The sequence below is a fragment of the Lepisma saccharinum genome, chromosome 5 (assembly GCF_977018435.1).
Source record: "Lepisma saccharinum chromosome 5, izLepSacc3.1, whole genome shotgun sequence".
NCBI lineage: Eukaryota > Metazoa > Arthropoda > Insecta > Zygentoma > Lepismatidae > Lepisma > Lepisma saccharinum.
The window spans coordinates 67,284,163-67,305,511 of NC_139233.1; the positions used below are offsets into that span (position 1 = coordinate 67,284,163).

A 21,349-nucleotide genomic window follows, 5' to 3' on the forward strand; every position below is an offset into this window, starting at 1 on the left:
GCAATAATGCTGTTATTGGGAACAGGATTCAAATCCTACACAGATACAGATTCTTGCTGAGCCTAATAGGTGATTGTCTGCTGTTATTAGGTACAAAATTCAATTACACAGACACAGATATAATATCTAGATGCATACAGAATCTATAAATCTATACTCAATATCCCTATACCTGACAGCTGTGCGGTGATGCTGTTATTGGGAACAAGATTCAAATCCCACACAGAAACAGATTTTTGCTGGGCTTAGAACTATTATGGATAGGTGATTGCCATGAAATAATATCCCTATACCTGACAGAGCTGTGCAGTGATGCTGTTATTGGGAACAATTTTAACAGAGCTGTGGTTTCCATACTCATTATCCCTATACCTGACAGAGCTGTGCAGTGATGCTGTTATTGGAACAGGATTCAAACTTGCTAAACTTAGAACTATGCCATGAACAAAACTGTGCGGTGATATAATTATTGGGAACAAGCTTCAAATCCCTGCACAATGCTGAGCTTAGAGTAAAGATAGCAGTGATATAATTATTGGGAACAGGATTCAAATTATGGATAGGTGATTACCATGAAGATACTCAATATTTTTGTTATTAGGTATAAATATTATTTCATTCAATTCTTCACCTCCATATCTATAACATCTCTGTGTAATTCCATAACAGTTCCATGATCAGCTCACAAATAAATCTCATCTAACAGTTCCATAACAGTTCCATGCTCAGCTCTGTGTCTGTGTGAGGCAAGCACAGCTCTGTTAGAGATGGGGATTAAAAATTATTTCATTCTTCACAAATAAATCTCATCTAACAGTTCCATGCTCAGCTCTGTCTGTGTGGGGATTTGTGCCTAATAACATCAAAAACAACACAGCTCTGTTAGTTCAATTCTTCACATCCATATCCATAACATCTCTGTGTAATTCCATAACAGTTCTATGCTCAGCTCTGTGTCTATGTAGAGCAGATAGGGATATTAAATAAATTTAAAAATTATTTTATTCTTCACAAACAAATCTCTTCTAACAATTCCATAGCAGTTCCATGCTCAGCTTGTATCTGTGTGGGATTTGTACAGCAACATTAGAGACAGAGTAGATGGGTATAAATATTCAATTCTTCACCTCCATATCCATAATAGCTCTGTGTTTATAATCTAACAATTCCCATAACAGTTTCATGCTCAGCAAGGCTCTGTGTCTGTGTAGTTTCATAACAGTTCCTGTGTGGGATTTGTACAGAGCACAGCTCTGAGATAGGGACTAACAGTTAGGGTATAATTAATTCTTCACATCTAACAACTATAACAATTCCTCCTATCTATTGAGTGTCTAGATGTTATTTCATCCCTATGCCATGACAGTTTCAACTCTGTATTTGTGTGGGATTTAAAGCTTGTCCAATTCTTCACATCTCCCAATGTGTGGCATGAAATTGTGTTTTTTGCCAAAAAAAATCTCAGCATGGCCCTGTGTCTGTGTGAGATTTGAGGCCTGTTCCCGGTATAGGTAGATTTGAAATAGAATCTGTGCCTCCCGGCTTGAGAAGAAAGGGACTATGCATATTGTTTTGAGGTGGGATCTGAATCTCAGCAAATCACAGCGGGGCTGTGTCAGGGATCATAATTGATAGGATATTCAGAACAAACCCCCCTATAAGATATGATAACTTTCAAGCTCTGCTGTTACAAACACTTCCCTGTATACATACTGGGCTATCACTATAATAATATTTGCCACATGTTCTGTGATCTTGTAATAATTATTCCTGTCGGTGATAAAAACATTGTTCAATTCTAACTAGTTCAATTCTTCACAATTCCATAACAGTTCCATGCTCAGCTAGCAGATAGGGTTATTAAGTATAAATTTAAAAATTATTTTATTCTTCACAAACAAATCTCTTCTAACAATTCCATAACAGTTCCATACTCAGCTCTGTGTCTGTGTGAGGCAAGCACAGCTCTGTTAATAAATTTCATTCTTTCCAATTGTATAATTGAGCATAGCAAAAAATCTCAGCATGGCCCTGTGTCTGTGTTTGAGGCCTGTTCCCGGTATAGGTAGGTACAAATCTGGCAATCACATAGGATCTGTGCCTCCCGGCTTGAGATATGCACATTGTTTTGAAACCTTACTGGGTGGGATCTGAATCTCAGCAATTTGGATGTGTTTCTGTATTTTTCAAGCTCTGCTGTTACAAACACTTCCCTGTATACATACTCTGCAACATATGGGCCATCACTATAATAATATTTGCCACATGTTCTGTGATCTGTAATCTTGTAATAATTATTCCTGTCGGTGGTACAAACATTGTCACAAATTTCCTGTCTTGAGGAAATATCAACAAGGCTTATTCTTCACAAACAAATCTCATCTAACAATTCCATGCTCAGCTCTGTGTCTGTGCGAGGAGGATTTGCACCTAATAACATCAGTACAGCACAGCAGCTCTGTTAGAGATAAGGATGATTTAATTATATTATTATTGAAACATCTAGAAATTATTCTTCACAAACAAATCTCATCTAACAATTCCATGCTCAGCTCTGTGTCTGTGCAAGGATTTGTACCTAATAACATCAGTACAGCACAGCTTCTCTGTTAGAGACAGAGCAAATAGGTATAAATATTATTTTATTTATTTCTTCATAACAGCTCTGTGTCTGTGTGAGGCAAGCACAGCTCTGTTAGAGATAGGGATATTGAGTATTGAAACATCTAGAAATTATTTCATTCTTCACAAACAAATCTCATCTAACAATTCCATGCTCAGCTCTGTGTCTGTGTGGGGATTTGTACCTATTAACATCAAAACAACACAGCTCTGTTAGTTCAATTCTGTAACACTTCCATGCTCAGCTCTGTGTCTATGTAGAGCAAAACTGTTAGAGATAGGGATATTAAGTATAAATTTAAAAATTATTTCATTCTTCACAAACAAATCTCATCTAACAATTCCATAACAGTTCCATGCTCAGCTCTGTGTCTGTGTGAGGCAAGCACATCTCTGTTACATGATAGGAATATTAAGTATAGATTTAAATTTCATTCTTCACAAACAAATCTCATCTAACAATTCCATAACAGTTCCATGCTCAGCTCTGTGTCTGTGTGAGGCAAGCACAGCTCTGTTAAATATAGGAATATTAAGTATAGAACTAAATTTCATTCTTCACAAACAAATCTCATCTAACAATTCCATAACAGTTCCATACTCAGCTCTGTGTCTGTGTGGGATTTGTACAGCAACATAGCTTTGTTAGAGACAGAGTAGATGGGTATAAATATTATTTTATTCAATTCTTCACCTCCATATCCATAACAGCTCTGTGAAATTTATTCTTTACATCTAAAAATTTCCTTAACAGTTTCATGCTTAGCAAAGCTCTGTGTCTGTGTAGATAGGGATATTAATATTTTATTTCTTCATAACAGTTCCTGTGTCTGTGTGGGATTTGTACAGAGCACAGCTCTGAGATAGGGACTAACAGTTAGGGTATAATTAATTCTTCACATCTATTGAGTGTCTAGATGTTATTTCATCCCTATGCCATGACAGTTTCAACTCTGTATTTGTATGGAATTTAAAACTTGTCTGAAAAGTGGCAATCAATGCCTATTGTTTCTATATAAATGTTTCAACGTATATTGAACATATGTTGAAACGTTTATATAGAAACAATGGGCATTGATTGCCACTTTTCAGACAAGTTTTAAATTCCATACAAATACAGAGTTGAAACTGTCATGGCATAGGGATGAAATAACATCTAGACACTCAATAGATGTGAAGAATTAATTATACCCTAACTGTTAGTCACTATCTCAGAGCTGTGCTCTGTACAAATCCCACTCAGACACAGGAACTGTTATGAAGAAATAAAATATTAATATCCCTATCTACACAGACACAGAGCTTTGCTAAGCATGAAACTGTTAAGGGAATTTTTAGATGTAAAGAATAAATTTCACAGAGCTGTTATGGATATGGAGGTGAAGAATTGAATAAAATAATATTTATACCCATCTACTCTGTCTCTAACAAAGCTATGTTGCTGTACAAATCCCACACAGACACAGAGCTGAGTATGGAACTGTTATGGAATTGTTAGATGAGATTTGTTTGTGAAGAATGAAATTTAGATCTATACTTAATATTCCTATATTTAACAGAGCTGTGCTTGCCTCACACAGACACAGAGCTGAGTATGGAACTGTTATGGAATTGTTAGATGAGATTTGTTTGTGAAGAATGAAATAATTTTTAAATTTATACTTAATATCCCTATCTCTAACAGTTTTGCTCTACATAGACACAGAGCTGAGCATGGAACTGTTATGGAATTGTGAAGAATTGAACTAACAGAGCTGTGTTGTTTTGATGTTATTAGGTACAAATCCCCACACAGACACAGAGCTAAGCATGGAATTGTTAGATGAGATTTGTTTGTGAAGAATGAAATAATTTCTAGATGTTTCAATACTCAATATCCCTATCTCTAACAGAGCTGTGCTTGCCTCACACAGACACAGAGCTGTTATGAAGAAATAAATAAAATAATATTTATACCTATTTGCTCTGTCTCTAACAGAGCAGCTGTGCTGTACTGATGTTATTAGGTACAAATCCTTGCACAGACACAGAGCTGAGCATGGAATTGTTAGATGAGATTTGTTTGTGAAGAATAATTTCTAGATGTTTCAATAATAATATAATTAAATCATCCCTATCTCTAACAGAGCTGCTGTGCTGTACTGATGTTATTAGGTACAAATCCTCCTCGCACAGACACAGAGCTGAGCATGGAATTGTTAGATGAGATTTGTTTGTGAAGAATAAGCCTTGTTGATATTTCCTCAAGACAGGAAATTTGTGACAATATTTGTATCACCGATAGGAATAATTATTACAAGATTACAGATCACAGAACATGTGGCAAATATTATTATAGTGATGGCCCATATGTTGCAGAGTATGTATACAGGGAAGTGTTTGTAACAGCAGAGCTTGAAAAATACAGAAACACATCCAAATTGCTGAGATTCAGATCCCACCCAGTAAGGTTTCAAAACAATGTGCATATCTCAAGCCGGGAGGCACAGATCCTATGTGATTGCCAGATTTGTACCTACCTATACCGGGAACAGGCCTCAAACACAGACACAGGGCCATGCTGAGATTTTTTGCTATGCTCAATTATACAATTGGAAAGAATGAAATTTATTAACAGAGCTGTGCTTGCCTCACACAGACACAGAGCTGAGTATGGAACTGTTATGGAATTGTTAGAAGAGATTTGTTTGTGAAGAATAAAATAATTTTTAAATTTATACTTAATAACCCTATCTGCTAGCTGAGCATGGAACTGTTATGGAATTGTGAAGAATTGAACTAGTTAGAATTGAACAATGTTTTTATCACCGACAGGAATAATTATTACAAGATCACAGAACATGTGGCAAATATTATTATAGTGATAGCCCAGTATGTATACAGGGAAGTGTTTGTAACAGCAGAGCTTGAAAGTTATCATATCTTATAGGGGGGTTTGTTCTGAATATCCTATCAATTATGATCCCTGACACAGCCCCGCTGTGATTTGCTGAGATTCAGATCCCACCTCAAAACAATATGCATAGTCCCTTTCTTCTCAAGCCGGGAGGCACAGATTCTATTTCAAATCTACCTATACCGGGAACAGGCCTCAAATCTCACACAGACACAGGGCCATGCTGAGATTTTTTTTGGCAAAAAACACAATTTCATGCCACACATTGGGAGATGTGAAGAATTGGACAAGCTTTAAATCCCACACAAATACAGAGTTGAAACTGTCATGGCATAGGGATGAAATAACATCTAGACACTCAATAGATAGGAGGAATTGTTATAGTTGTTAGATGTGAAGAATTAATTATACCCTAACTGTTAGTCCCTATCTCAGAGCTGTGCTCTGTACAAATCCCACACAGGAACTGTTATGAAACTACACAGACACAGAGCCTTGCTGAGCATGAAACTGTTATGGGAATTGTTAGATTATAAACACAGAGCTATTATGGATATGGAGGTGAAGAATTGAATATTTATACCCATCTACTCTGTCTCTAATGTTGCTGTACAAATCCCACACAGATACAAGCTGAGCATGGAACTGCTATGGAATTGTTAGAAGAGATTTGTTTGTGAAGAATAAAATAATTTTTAAATTTATTTAATATCCCTATCTGCTCTACATAGACACAGAGCTGAGCATAGAACTGTTATGGAATTACACAGAGATGTTATGGATATGGATGTGAAGAATTGAACTAACAGAGCTGTGTTGTTTTTGATGTTATTAGGCACAAATCCCCACACAGACAGAGCTGAGCATGGAACTGTTAGATGAGATTTATTTGTGAAGAATGAAATAATTTTTAATCCCCATCTCTAACAGAGCTGTGCTTGCCTCACACAGACACAGAGCTGAGCATGGAACTGTTAGATGAGATTTATTTGTGAGCTGATCATGGAACTGTTATGGAATTACACAGAGATGTTATAGATATGGAGGTGAAGAATTGAATGAAATAATATTTATACCTAATAACAAAAATATTGAGTATCTTCATGGTAATCACCTATCCATAATTTGAATCCTGTTCCCAATAATTATATCACTGCTATCTTTACTCTAAGCTCAGCATTGTGCAGGGATTTGAAGCTTGTTCCCAATAATTATATCACCGCACAGTTTTGTTCATGGCATAGTTCTAAGTTTAGCAAGTTTGAATCCTGTTCCAATAACAGCATCACTGCACAGCTCTGTCAGGTATAGGGATAATGAGTATGGAAACCACAGCTCTGTTAAAATTGTTCCCAATAACAGCATCACTGCACAGCTCTGTCAGGTATAGGGATATTATTTCATGGCAATCACCTATCCATAATAGTTCTAAGCCCAGCAAAAATCTGTTTCTGTGTGGGATTTGAATCTTGTTCCCAATAACAGCATCACCGCACAGCTGTCAGGTATAGGGATATTGAGTATAGATTTATAGATTCTGTATGCATCTAGATATTATATCTGTGTCTGTGTAATTGAATTTTGTACCTAATAACAGCAGACAATCACCTATTAGGCTCAGCAAGAATCTGTATCTGTGTAGGATTTGAATCCTGTTCCCAATAACAGCATTATTGCACAGGGATCTAGATATAATTTCATGGCAATCACTCCTATCCATAAATCTGTGTAGGATTTGAATCCTGTTCCCAATAACAACATCACTGCACAGCTCTGTTAAGTTTAGGGACTAGATATTCATCATCACAACATGCAGCAGAGCTGTTCATAATTGTACTCAGAACAAACCTCTATACCAACAAATATTATAAACACATCACCTCTTGCTCAAATATATCATGCAAAAGCTGAGATAGACCCGCTTGTAGAATGGCTTCACTTAAAAAATAATTACTCCATGCCATCGCTTGGAATTATGATTTTATGCAGTGCGTGCCTTGTAATAGTACTTGTGATATTAATTGTGTGTGACAGAATCCAAGAACTTAACTTATAATCTGGTGGAGGTTCCATCTACAAAAAAAATATTTTGTGTAATTATTTAAGTCCATCTTGTATTGAATGAGCCAGAATTGATATTGTTTTTAAGCAGGTACATAATCAACTCATTAAAATATAAACCAGAATTTACATCCAATTTTCCTGCCTCATCAAGTATGGAAATTGTTGTGTCCCATGATATGTCATCAACAGGCCACCTGCTGTTTGTATAAATTCTATGATCATGGAAAAATTTGTAAAACCTAAATTTTTCTAAACTTGAAGTACTTTTTGTAAAAAAAGCAACATATTTTCCCCAATAACAATGCAACAGGTATGCATCAATTCTATGCCAGTATGTATTGGATTCAAAATCATCATATTCAGAACCCAATTCTATGCTCACATACCCAAACCCAACATCACTGTCAAGTACCCATCTTGCTTCTGTTTCATTTTGCACTTTAAAAAAATCATACTCTGTTAGATTTTCAAATTTTTTCCCTAAAACAATCCAACAGGTGGTCTGATTTTATATATCTTGCAATATTTCTTCTTTCAAAATATGTTTGCATATTTCCTGGGCTTCAATTCAAAACTCTATGCTGGATAAAAATATCAGTTGGGTTCAGCTGTGTGCCTTGTATATTTTGTGTGTGTGTGTGTGTGTATGTGTGTTAATGTTTTTGGCTTTGGTATTTATATAAAATTTCTTGGGATTCAAATCTAAATTCTATACTTAATCAGTTGGGTTCAGTGCAGACGAAAAAACTGCATAGCTCTATGTCAATTAGTTCTTGAGATTTTGTATTTAGGAACCACTTTGACCCCCCTGCCAAAAATTGGCTTTTACTGCATCAGTGTATATTGTTTCTATGATCAAAATTCTATGCTTAATAAAAAATATCAGTTGGGTTCAGTACAGACAAAAAAACTGCATAGCTCTATGTCAATTAGTTCTTGAGATTTTGTATTTAGGAACCACTTTGGGCTTCCCCCCCTCTTCCCCCCCTCCCCCTGCCAAAAATTGGCTTTTATTGTATCAGTATATATTGTTTCTATGACCTTACTTGGGTTATTCCGCCAAATTATATGCTTCAAATCTCCTATACTTTGGTGGAGCCTGTTCAGGTTCTGCCCCCCACTTGTGGGTTCCACTGCCGATCCAGCAATGGTGAAGAATCTGCACTGTGCCCTGGCTTATATAGATTTACAGAGCCAATAGGAACTCTGCTTATTTAAACCAATCAGGAAACACCACATCAGCACATTATGTCATAAGCATTTAATCAATATTGCACAACATGATGCAATAGAACTGGACTGGGAAGTAAATATGTATGGATGTGGGTGGGTGGGGATGTGGGTAGGGGTGGATGGGGGGTGGGGGTGGGTAGGTAGGGGTGGGTGGGAGTGGGTGGGGGTGGGGGTGGGTGGGGGTGCATCTTGGCTTAGTTTTAAGTACTGTGTTCAAAATAAAAATATAATAGCTGGTAGCTATATCCAAGCCCTATTATAATTTTTGTTTCTCTATTCTGTCACTAATTTTGATTCTAGGATAATTATATTTATGGGGGTGACTCTGCATGGCCCCCAGAGCAACATACTGAAATTTTGAAAAAATCGATTATTTTATTTTTGCAATTTTCACAATTTTTTTTCCTAGGCCAATTATATTTATGGGGGTGATTCTGCATGGCCCCCAGAGCAACATACTCAAATTTTGAAAAATCGATAATTTTTTGGATTTTGATTATCTCTGGAACCATGAATGCTAGAGACATGGGGTTTGTTGCTTTGGCCTGGGCATTTCAAGATGCAACTTTTTGATCTCTATAAATTTTTCAAAATATCTTGTTGTTGTCTAGATCTTGAATAACTTGCCTATTTTTCAAGATAGGAGCATAGGAGTTGTTTATTTGAAATCTAGAGGCTGTTTAGAAGTTTTGTTAAAAAATCGATATTTTTTTTAATTTGAGATTTTTTCAAAAACTATCAGTACTAGAGACTTGAAATTTTGTAGGCATATTCTATTCGAGATTCTCTACATTTTATGTCTCTATAATTTTTCTGATATTTACAATATTTAAGCTGTAAATCTCTGATTTATGTCTGTTCTATAAATAGAATTTTCTGAAAAATGCAATATTAACAATAATTTTGACTATCTCTGGAACCATGAATCCTAGAGACATGGGGCTTGGTGATTTCTCATGGGCATTTCAAGATGCAACTTTTTGATCTCTATAAATTTTTCAAAATATCTTGTTGTTCTCTAGATCTTGAATAACTTGCCTATTTTTCAAGATAGGAGCATGGGGGTTGCATATTTGAAATCTAGAAGCTGTTTAGAAGTTTTGTTAAAAAATCGATAATTTTTTGAATTTGAGATTTTTTCAAAAACTATCAGTGCTGGAGACTTGAAATTTTGTAGACATATTCTAGGCATGATTCTCTACATTTTTTGTCTCTATAATTTTCCTGATATATACAATATTTAAGCTGTAAATCTCTGATTTTTATAAATAGAATTTTCTGAAAAATGCAATATTAACAATAATTTTGAAATCTATACCTGCTAGGGCACTATAGCAGTTACTATACTTAAGATATCAAAAAATATCAAGAGGGCCATATTTTTGACAGAATTATGGACAACAATCTCACAGAAGTGCCTTTTGTAAGTATAGGCACATCAATCTGAGGGGGGTCATACTTTCTCATGGAATCCATGAGGGCTTTTTTACAAAAATCTTGGATTAGAGGGGGTACTACACTTGAGCAAAAAGCTCATATGGGCATGTTGAGCTAGGTTTAAGTGTAGGCAATTCTGCTAGAGGGGGGTTCATACTTTCTTGAGCTGGTTATAGTACAAATACAACTACTGCGACTTATCTATAAAAATAAATAGGTAGATATCCGCTCGTTGTATCTAAATGAATTGCATACCAAAATAAGTTTGGTTTAAGGAATTGTCAGATATCATACCGAATTCGCGACCGCGACCTCTCTGACTGACTACGTAGCGCAACGCTCTAACAACTCCGCCACGAAGAGGCCCTCTCTCGGATGGCCGAGTGTAAGATGGTTAGGGATCCTGGTCATTAGTGATACGTTTCGAGTGTCCCCTCATCAGATTAATCTAATCACCTCACCATTCATCTTCATCGTTGCGATTAGCCGAATGAGGCGGAGAAGGAACGTAACAACAAGAAAAGTATGGAGAAACATTTCACTCTGTGAACTATGAACTTCTAAGAGTATTGTCACATTGGATCCTGTTTCGGCCCAACTTTTACACCAGGCGTACATTGACGCACAAATACGTACGATGTAAATACGTTTGGGTGGTCACATTGGAGCCAAGGTACTCTGTCATACATGGCCGTGTACCGACCACCATATTGAGAAGAAGAACAGTGACTTGCCACATACGCTCCTTATACTCGACTTCTTGCACTTGAGGTAGCTACGTATAGTGTACAATAAAAGGTTCATTGAATTGGTTTACGAACGTCACCCATTAGATGATGTACACGAATCAAGAACTGTAACAATCGGAAGAGAAGGAAACTGTGGTTTAAAATTACAGGCGAATTTCAAAGCATTAACTAGCCCACAAAAATATAAATGTTCCAAAATCTCATTAAGCCTCTCCAGTTGTCATTGTAACATTTGTCAGCCATTTCGACACATTCTAGACATTTTGAGTTTGCTCTACTACCACACTGACTAATTTGCTGAGGCAATGCCTCTCCGATGGCATAGTGGTTACGTTGTCGCCTAATGATCAGGTCCCGGGTTCGATACCGGCGGAGGCACATTGTGGTTCGGATTCCATTTTAAACTGTACGTCCACTCCCCACTAGCCTATCTCCGCATGCAATGTACTGATAACAAACTTTGAACACGGAATGAGATTTCCTGATGCAAAATCACACATCATATCGTCATAACGTCCGTAGTTAGAACAGGACAGAACTCGGCAGAGTAAGGTTCGGTCGAAACCAGATCGAGTGTAACCCAATACCTGTATTCCGGACCATAACCGACCTCGATACGACCCCAGGTGTTCCAGGTTCGAATCCTGGATGACGTATTGATGTTTGTGTTTATAACGAATGGGTGCAAAAAGGTTAAATTATAAATAATGAAATCAAATATAAATTTGAAGAGCAATAAATAAACTGAGAAAATATGTAAATCATAAAAACAATTATGTTAGTGGCAACCGTGAAAATTTGCAGTGTGGCTGAATAAAAGTGCACTGCCTCGCTTAGTAGTGCAATTTCCTTCCTAATACAGAATTTTTAAGTGAGGAGTGTGCGTACAGGATAGAGAATGTAATTTTTCGAGGGTTCGTAGCGTTGAAGTGACGCTTCAGCGGCCAACAAAACGTTACTAAGAAAATTTATTCGTCTTGATGTCCTCTGAGCGCTATGAAAGTCTGTCGGCCATGCCCTGTTTGTGTATTTAAATATATGTACTGTATGATTTATATGGAGTATATAGACCCTACGTATTAAAAAAAAAATGTAGAATAATTCCTTGCAAGACAATTTTTGTGCCATCCTACAAAGATATCGATTCCCAGTAATTGCACAGTCCAGTCTCAAGTAACCGTTCCCTTTGGGTCGGGAATACCACACCACGACTCTTAATACACTGTCTCCAGTTAGCCTTCTCCGGATATAATTAAAATGACAGCGTTGATGACATAATCCCTATGTTTATTGGTTTTCTGTCACTGAACATTACAAAAGGCTGAAATAGCCTCAATAATCTCAATATAATGATCGCTTGTGCAGTTCCTATGTCTCGGCGTGTGTGTGTTTATATATATATATATATATATATATATATATATATATATATAATATGTTGTCCCGGTGGAGGCACACAGTGGTTCGGATCCCACTTTAAACTGTAGGTCCAGTCCCGATTTGCCTTACTGTGCATAAAGTGGACTTAAAACACCAACTCATCATATAATCCACGTTACTGCCTGGATACGGATGACGACAATAAACCTAGTTTGTTGCTAGCATGTGGGTCTTCTTAATAGAAACCAGCGAATCCTCCTTGGAGAAACATCAAGAATCCGGAAATAATATTGGATTCCGGTGCAAGTGCACTGGATATATTGGTAACCCCCTTGTCGACTTGACAAAAGCCTTTCACTACGATGAGTTGTCTGAGACGCAGTTATTGTTCAGCACATTGATCTCTTATCTAAATTTGCGGAATAGAAATATTATTACCAACTGATTTATAACATAGGCCTATATGGAAGTAGTATAGTGCCCGGGTTCAACGCCCTCATTTGGGGCTCGAATCATCATGTGGGGCTCAGTGTTGCCAACTCACCCCACGAAAATTTCACCAACTATTTTGAAGTTTTTTATGATGTATTTGAGGGCAGAGTTGGCAACACTGTGGGCCCACTGTAGCTTTTTATGTCTGGCAACACTGCCGTAGACAGAGTTGGCAACACTGTGGGCCCACTGTAGCCTTTTATAAGGGGGGTTTATTGCCCTGTTTACATCTGGCAACACTGCCGTAGACAGTTGGGTTCACTGTAATCAAAGGACCTGAGGGGTCCTGCCCTGTTTACATCTGGCAACACTGCCGTAGGAGTTGGCCTGTGGGCCCACTGTAGTTTTTTATGTCTGGCAACACTGCCGTATGACAGAGTTGGGTTCACTGTAATCAAAGGACCTAAGGGGCCCATGCACCTGTCTGGCAACTGCCGTAGACAGAGTTGGCCTGTGGGCCCACTGTAGCCTTATGATGTATTTGAGGACAGAGTTGGCAACACTGTGTTACTGTAGTTTTTTATGAGGGGGGTCTATGGCTTTTTTACATTTGCCTACCCACTCTACAAAAATTCTACTATATGATCTTTCACAGGCTAAGCTAACCTACAAATAGTGGCAGCACCGACGAGCCTCAAATAATAATTCGAGCGTCAAATGATGATTCGAGCCTCAAATAATAATTCGAGCCTCGTCGGTGCTGCCTACCCATCCGAAGAAAATTCCACTATATGATTTTTCACTGGCTAAGCTAACCTACAAATAGGAATTGGCAGCACTGACTTATAAACCCACTGGGTCCTCTTGGCATGTTTTTTCATGATGTGTTGCTAGGCTATTGAGCATCTTGGCGTATACAATGTATATATTTTGAGAGGGGGGGGGGTTATGGCTTTTTATGCTGTACGAATACTGGAAGCTTGACAGTGACAACCAACAGAGTAGGTAAACCTACATCCAGGAACTGGCAACACTAGTTTCTGACAGTGAATTTGAAATAAAATATTAAACAAAATACACTGGGGGAAATAATTGTACAACAATTTGTACCTAATTGTACAACTTAGGCTGTGTCCTCTTGTAGTACGGTTGTTACTTTTCCCGCCAGGTGTCAGCCCGAATTTCACCCACAGCGCTCTGGGGTGCAGGCGCACAGTGTGGAAGCAGAAGGTAGACGCCAAACAAACGTCACAATGATTTCCACCTATTTACTAGTTATATTAAAAATGTAACGTGCTACTTTATCATGTACAATTTTTCTACGTTCATTAAAGTTTTACATTGTTTAATTAGTAAATGTTAGAATATGACTGCCAAGCGCAGGGTCACAGCGAGTTCAAGCGTGCATCTGTCGCGCCTCTCTGCTCTCCTCTCCACGTTTGCCGCGAATTCGGACAACAATGAAAGCACGTGTTTTTACGTTCTCGTAATACTAACCTTGCTCCACTGATTTTAAATTGCTTCCATCCGCTTTTTTTCTGTGTTATTTCTGTATGCACGCAACATTCGCTTTCAATTCAACCTGTGAGCTGTATAATGAAACACAGGAGTGTTAGTATAGCAGGCTTCGAGTTTACAATTTATTAAATTAAACAATAATTTATGTAAGAATATACTTGTACTTACCGAACACAAAATAATAAAAGCACATGTGAATGTTTGTGTGTGTTCATGTTATATGACGACTGAGTAAAAAAATAATGTTGACTCCCCGAAAGATAAAGTTCCTAGTTCGACATCAGATGGATGCAAATTTTATGTTTTGCTCTCCAAAATCTTAATTTTATGTTTGTGCTATTTGTCATACAGCAGAGGAGAAGAGGGGGGGGGGGAGAGAGAGGAGGTACTATTAGCGCCATCTATTAGCAAACAATAGAAATAAAAAGTAGGTCAAACTTTTTCAACACCCGAATATTTTAAACGTCCTCGCGTAGTAATACGATTTAGCTCAAGACGTTTAAAAGAGTACTCTTAGTCGACAAAGCTAATTGCTAGGGCCCTTATATTACTAAAATATTCTTTAATTTGCATATTTCTCATACCGCCATATGTTGTTCTAGTTGACTTCTTCCAAAAAAATGCTAATTAGCGAGAGTTAATTAAGCAAGGCAAGTAAAAGAAGCAAAATAGAACATATGTGCCGGCGTGAGAATATGTAAAAATTCGATTCAGAGGTGGATCGAATTAAAATTGCGGGATATTTTGCATTTTTTTTATCGTACATAATTTTTTCCATTTACAACAGTATAAAATAAGAGGAATGTGTGACAATATCCATATTGCAGAATCTTCTACAACATTTTTATGCAACATGTTTGCAAGACGTAACAAATGAAGGTTTGTTTACATGAGAAATTACTAAACAATACACACTTGAAATAGTATAAAAAACTTGAGCAGCGCAAACATACGCGTCATAGATTTGAAAGATCATACAACCTCTGCCATCTATTGAATGAAAAAGAAACTACGTGATGAAAATCGGGAAGCTGTCGATTCTGTATAGAGGGAAGATGGAAAAAGAAAGCTCTACGGAAACTGACGCTTTTGACAATATTGTACGCCCGTAAAATTATATATAAATAAGACTGAGGCGTATTATCTGCTTTGATGTGAAATTTTACCAACCTGTCAGCTGTAGTGTTTAGGTGACAAGCGACTTACTCAAATATGACGCTTTTGACAATATTGTACACCCGTAAAATTATATATAAATAAGACTGAGGCGTATTATCTGCTTTGATGTGAAATTTTACCAACCTGTCAGCTGTAGTGTTTAGGTGACAAGCGACTTACTCAAATATGACGCTTTTGACAATATTGTACACCCGTAAAATTATATATAAATAAGACTGAGGCGTATTATCTGCTTTGATGTGAAATTTTACCAACCTGTCAGCTGTAGTGTTTAGGTGACAAGCGATTTGCTCAAATATGACGCTTTTGACAATATTGTACGTATATTGTATTGTATAGGAGGCTAGAAGCATATAATTTGACGAAAAAAAACCCAAGTAAGGTCATAGAGAATAGTTAATAGTTAAAAAAAAAAAGTGAACAATTATATTTTGCATTGCACACCATTTGATATTAAATAACATACCCCCAAAAAATCTCTGCATTATGCGTTCTGTAAAAAATTGCCCTACGTGCCAAACTGCTGTGTCAAGTAAACATTTTCAAAGGCACTGTCGTACTTGTGTGCCGGAAAAGCGAATATGTGCGACCAAACTGTGCTCTAAGTGTGGAAAAAATATTTCTATTGCCAACTTCAAGCGACACCAGCTTACTTGCAAGAGCACTGGAACATCTCTACCGCAACCTTCCAAGCGAAAGGTAGAAGTAACCTCCCTCGATGCATCGCCACCTGCCAAACGCGTCAAGCTGGCGAAGAAAGCAGACCAATTTGCGTTTGAGCATTTATTAGAAGATTTTAACATAACATCAGACAGCTTCTGCGATGTGCGTAGTTTTCTGGAGAGCGAGCGAGCTAAGATAATATCCATCCTCAACGATGCATTGGCTACACACTCCACTAAATTCTATGCTGTGCTATGCTGCAAGTATAAGAAACCGTCTGATGAAATATATAAATTCTTCCATGCCACAAAAGCAAAAACACTGCATCAGGCAGATGTCACTGACCTCGACAGCATCTACGGCAAGTTTGTCGAGAAGCTTGTGGCAAAGCACGAGGAGCATCAGGCTGAAGGCTCGGGCGGTTCGCTGTGTGGCGAGCCCCACAAACTTCGTCTGAAACTTAACAAATTCCTGCCACTGGCAGGGTCTAGCTATATTTCCCTGCCATCCGAGGTTAAAGCAAAAAAAGCTGTTCTCAATATTCGGAACAAAGACACCAAATGCTTCCTCTGGTCGGTGCTGGCAGCATTGCACCCTGTTCACTGGAAAAACCACCCGTACCGTGTTAACCACTACACGCAGTATGAGTCGGAACTGAAGGATGCAATGGCCGGGATTGCCTACCCTGTAGAAGTCTCGCATATTCGCAAGTTTGAGGTTCGTGCTCGTGACTTGTTGGGCCTGCAATTAGCCATCAATGTTTACGGTCTCACCGAGAACAAAAATGAGGTCCACCCCATCCGGGTGAGCAACGTGAGCAACAACAACAAGGTACGAGAAATCAACCTCCTGCTCATCAAGAACGAGACCCATCACCACTACACCCTCATTCGCTCGCTCTCTCGGCTTGTTTCAAGCCAACAGAGCAAAGACAAAACCCACGTCGAGGTGTGTCGCAGGTGCTTGTCTACATTTTATAATCGAGAACAGCGGGATTACCGGCGCATCAGAGGTCCCAACATTGCTGCTGAGAAGCTAGCTCGCCACATGCTCTACTGTGGTACCAACAAGCCTGCACGAACTATCCTGCCCGAACCTGGTGCAGTAGAGTGCTTTCGCATGCACAGTGCTATGGTGAAGCATCCTGCCTATATTGTAGCAGACTTCGAGGCTTTTCTTCAACCTCTGTCTAACTGCGAGCCCAACCCCGAAACATCCTCTACTATTCCTTTCCAAATCCACGAGGCCTCGAGTTACTCCTATGTTGTGGTGTGGCGAGACCATATTGCCTCCGAGCCCTATGTGTATCGCGGTCGCGACCCGGTCAAACACTTCCTGAAGAGAATGCAACAGGAAGCCATCAAGATAGCGAAGGTGCTGTTGGCCCCCAAGGCCATGCTGCCTCTGTCTCCGGAAGACAAGCATCAGCACGAAATAGCTCTAAATTGTCCTGTTTGCAACTCGGTCTTCACTGACGATAACAAAAAGGTCCACCACCATGACCATTATGGGACCGGAAGCTACATTGGCCCGTGGTGCAACAGGTGTAACTTGAGAGCCAGGGACCCGCGCTTCATACCGGTCTTTTTTCACAATGGCTCGGGATATGATTTCCATCACTTGGTCACACATCTAGGGTACGACGATGCGAGAATCAATGTTCTGGCACAGAACGAGGAGCGTTATATTAGCGTCAGCAAGTGGGTGCCGATCCCCGACTCAAGCAGCAGCATCGAGCTTCGGTTCCTCGACTCTCTGAGGTTCCTCCAGGCAAGCCTCGATGCTCTTGCTGGGAAGCTCAGAGACGACCAACTAACCATTACCACATCAAGTTTCCCGAACTTAGATGTCACACTCATCAGACGTAAAGGGGTCTACCCCTACGAATACGTCACCGACCGTTCCAAGTTCGAAGAAGAGTTGCTGCCTCCCCAGGATAAGTTCTACAGCCAGCTGAGAGGTTCAGGTATTACCGACGAGGAGTACAAGCATGCTCAGTTTATGTGGGTCAAGTTGGGTTGCCGAACTTTCGGTGATTACCACGATGCATACCTGAAGCTTGATGTGACGCTTCTTGCTGATGTGTTCCAGGCGTTTCGGGCGACTGCGATAAACATTTACAACCTGGACCCTGTATATTTTTACAGCCTTCCTGGACTGGCATGGTCGGCCATGCTTCTGCTGACTAAAGTTAAACTTTCACTTATCTTCGATGTTGATATTATGCTTTTCATCGAGAGAGCTATCCGGGGTGGCATGGTCCAAGTGTCGCAACGCTTCGCACACGCCAACAATCACCACATGGCCACTGGTTACGACCCCTCCCAACCATCAAGCTACATCATGTACACTGATGTGAATAATCTTTACGGGCACTCCATGATGCAGCCACTCCCAACAGGACAGTTTGAGTGGGTTGATCCTTCCAACTTCGACGTTAAAGGTTTTGACGATTCGGAACATGGGTTTTTTGCCGAGGTGGACCTTGACTTCCCCGAGGAGTTGCAGGATATATTCTGTGACCTTTCGCCTGCTCCGGAATTCAAGTGTCCACCTGGCTCGGATCAACCGAAGCTCGTCATGGACTTGGAGCCCAAAAAGCGTTATGTGCTACACTACCGGAACCTCCAGTGGTTAATACAGCAAGGGGTCTCGGTCAAAGCAGTTTACCACGTGCTCTTGTTCAGGCAGTCTCCATGGTTGAAGCCGTACATCGACCTGAACACCAACCATCGCACTGATGCCAAGTCCGAGCTTGATAAGGATTTTTTCAAATTAATGAACAATGCGGTATTTGGGAAAACCATGGAGAATGTGCGAAATCGCGTTGATGTGAGGTTGGTGACGAAGAAAACAGAGTGTCGTCGACTTGTTGCAAGCCCGCTGTTCAGGTCTCGAACAATTTACAATGAACAGATGTCTCTGGTTCACATGAACCGGGGCGAGGTGCTACTCAACAAACCCATCTATGTGGGAGCTGCAGTTTTGGATCTGAGCAAGTTGTGCATGTTCGAGACATATTACGACATACTACGTGCACACTACAACCGCAATATCTCGCTCCTCTACACAGACACAGACAGCTTGGTGTACCATGTTCGCACGGCCGATGCGTATGGTGATATAGCCAAAGTTCCAGCTCTTAATGAGCTCTTCGACACATCGGGCTATCCCCAGCTAAACCGGTATGGAATTCTGCCCCGGAACAAAAAAATACCCGGCAAACTCAAGGACGAGAAAGACGGGGATGTGATTGTGGACTTTGCTGGACTTCGTGCCAAAGCCTATGCGATCCGGGCTGAGGGTTCTGTAACAAAAAAGGCAAAGGGTGTAAGCAGGCAAGTGGTTCGGGAGCACCTCAAGTTTGAGGATTACCTCGAGTGCCTCAGAACAAAATCACCCATTCTACAAAAAGAGCATCGTATCCAAAGCGTCGATCATGTGCTTACAACTAATATTGTCAGGAAAGTTGCTCTGGATGCACACGACGACAAGAGGTGTATTCTTGAATGTGGGGTCCATACACTTCCGTGGGGCCACTATCGCCTCCAAACTAGTAAGGCCTGCCCAGAGTGTAACAAAGAGTAATAGGCAATGCGAAAAAAAAAACAATTTTAATTTACTTCCACTTCCTCGATTACATGCATGCATGGCACAGCAAAATTAAACTTCTGGGAAACTGCTTATTGTAGTTTGTACTTGTGTATATAAAATTCCACATTTCTTATTGTGTGCTATTTTTTTTAATTATTTTTTTTTGTATCTAAAACTGTTCAGTTACTCTTTCATTCTTGACGTCATACACAAATGTTTTCTCTGCAATAAGAATGACACTGCACAGAGTATCTGCAGGCAAGGCGTCGTGGAACTCGCATACAATCTTGATGTTGGTACGATCGTTAACAACCACCTGTTTTCTTTTAGATGTGTTGATGACAAACATGGGTCTGCGAGCTATGAACTCGTTGGGGTTGTAGTACACGTCCACATTGCCGGAGGTCATTCTCTTGTAGTGTACGCCTCGTAAAGTTTCAGGTAATCGTTGTTCGTAATGTTTAGTTTGTAGTTCTCGCGTGGAAAAACTTCATTCCTTCCATTTTTGAGGTAAACATTTTTAATTTTGCAATTATCAAACTGGCTAGAATCTTTCTCTTGGTTATTATCTTTCCCCGTCTGGAAGAGCACGACCGTAAACTCAGGCATATCGTACCGGATGCTGTTGAACTGCGTAGTAACATCAAATTCAAAATGGCTGCCGGAAGCAGGTTTCTGCACACACTGGTAACCGTAAAATTGGATGGGTACTTGGGGGTTCTTCAAAATGTCGGCTTTGTACTTGAGACCGTAATTAGATTCGTATTCCACCACAGGCATGCGCAGCTCCATGAACTGGATGACGCACTTGGCTGCGTCGGGTAGTGTGTTGGCAAGTGCTGCACCGTCTGCACCCAAGGTGCTGTAACGCATCAGCACATCGTTGTCGTTGGCGCTTCTGCGAAAAGTGACGCGCAAGCCACCCTTCCACATAATCTCCGTGTAGTCGGAGAAGAAGCCTGGAAGCAAGCGCATGGGAAACAGTACTGTGTGGCTTTGAGTTTTGATTTTTGTATCTGCTTCGAATCCCCCTGCCTGGTAGTATGCTGCATCGGTCTTGGAGAGTTTCAGTGTTCCCACAGCTGTAGAAGTAATCCCAGGGTAGTCAACCCTATCGATGACGGTGCCATGCTTTCTAACTTCCACTTGCGAGAACAGATGCGGCACAAAATTGTCCACAAGTCTTAAATTTGCATTGGCGTGGAATGCTTCGCCGTTGTCTCTCTTCACCACATCAAACTTGATATACAAATCAGCTCTGTGAGGGTGAATGAACCCATCCCCAACGTCCACATCGTATTCAATCTCCCTGTTCGGTTCGTTCAAATTGGCGAACGTGCGACGATTGGGTGGGAAGGACTGCAACTCGTAACTTTCGATTTGCTCCATGATTGTTATTTATTATATGTTAATCTCCACGACGGCGGTGGTAGTAGCTCCGGCAAAATTCACCACCTCATTTTTTTCGTTTGTCACTGCCAATTCTATGTTGTCTATGCGATTACGAGATATGGGGAAGTATATCGGTGGTGAGGGTGTGTATATAATCGGTTCCATGAATTCAGAGTTTGGTTTGAACGTA

General features: G+C 39.7%; 1 protein-coding gene across 2 annotated transcripts in view; it reads left to right on the forward strand.

Annotated features, from left to right (window-relative positions):
- The window catches only part of LOC145987852 (uncharacterized), a 291,669-nt gene that overhangs the window by 98,698 nt on the left and 171,622 nt on the right, over positions 1 to 21,349 (forward strand). The window lies entirely within an intron of this gene.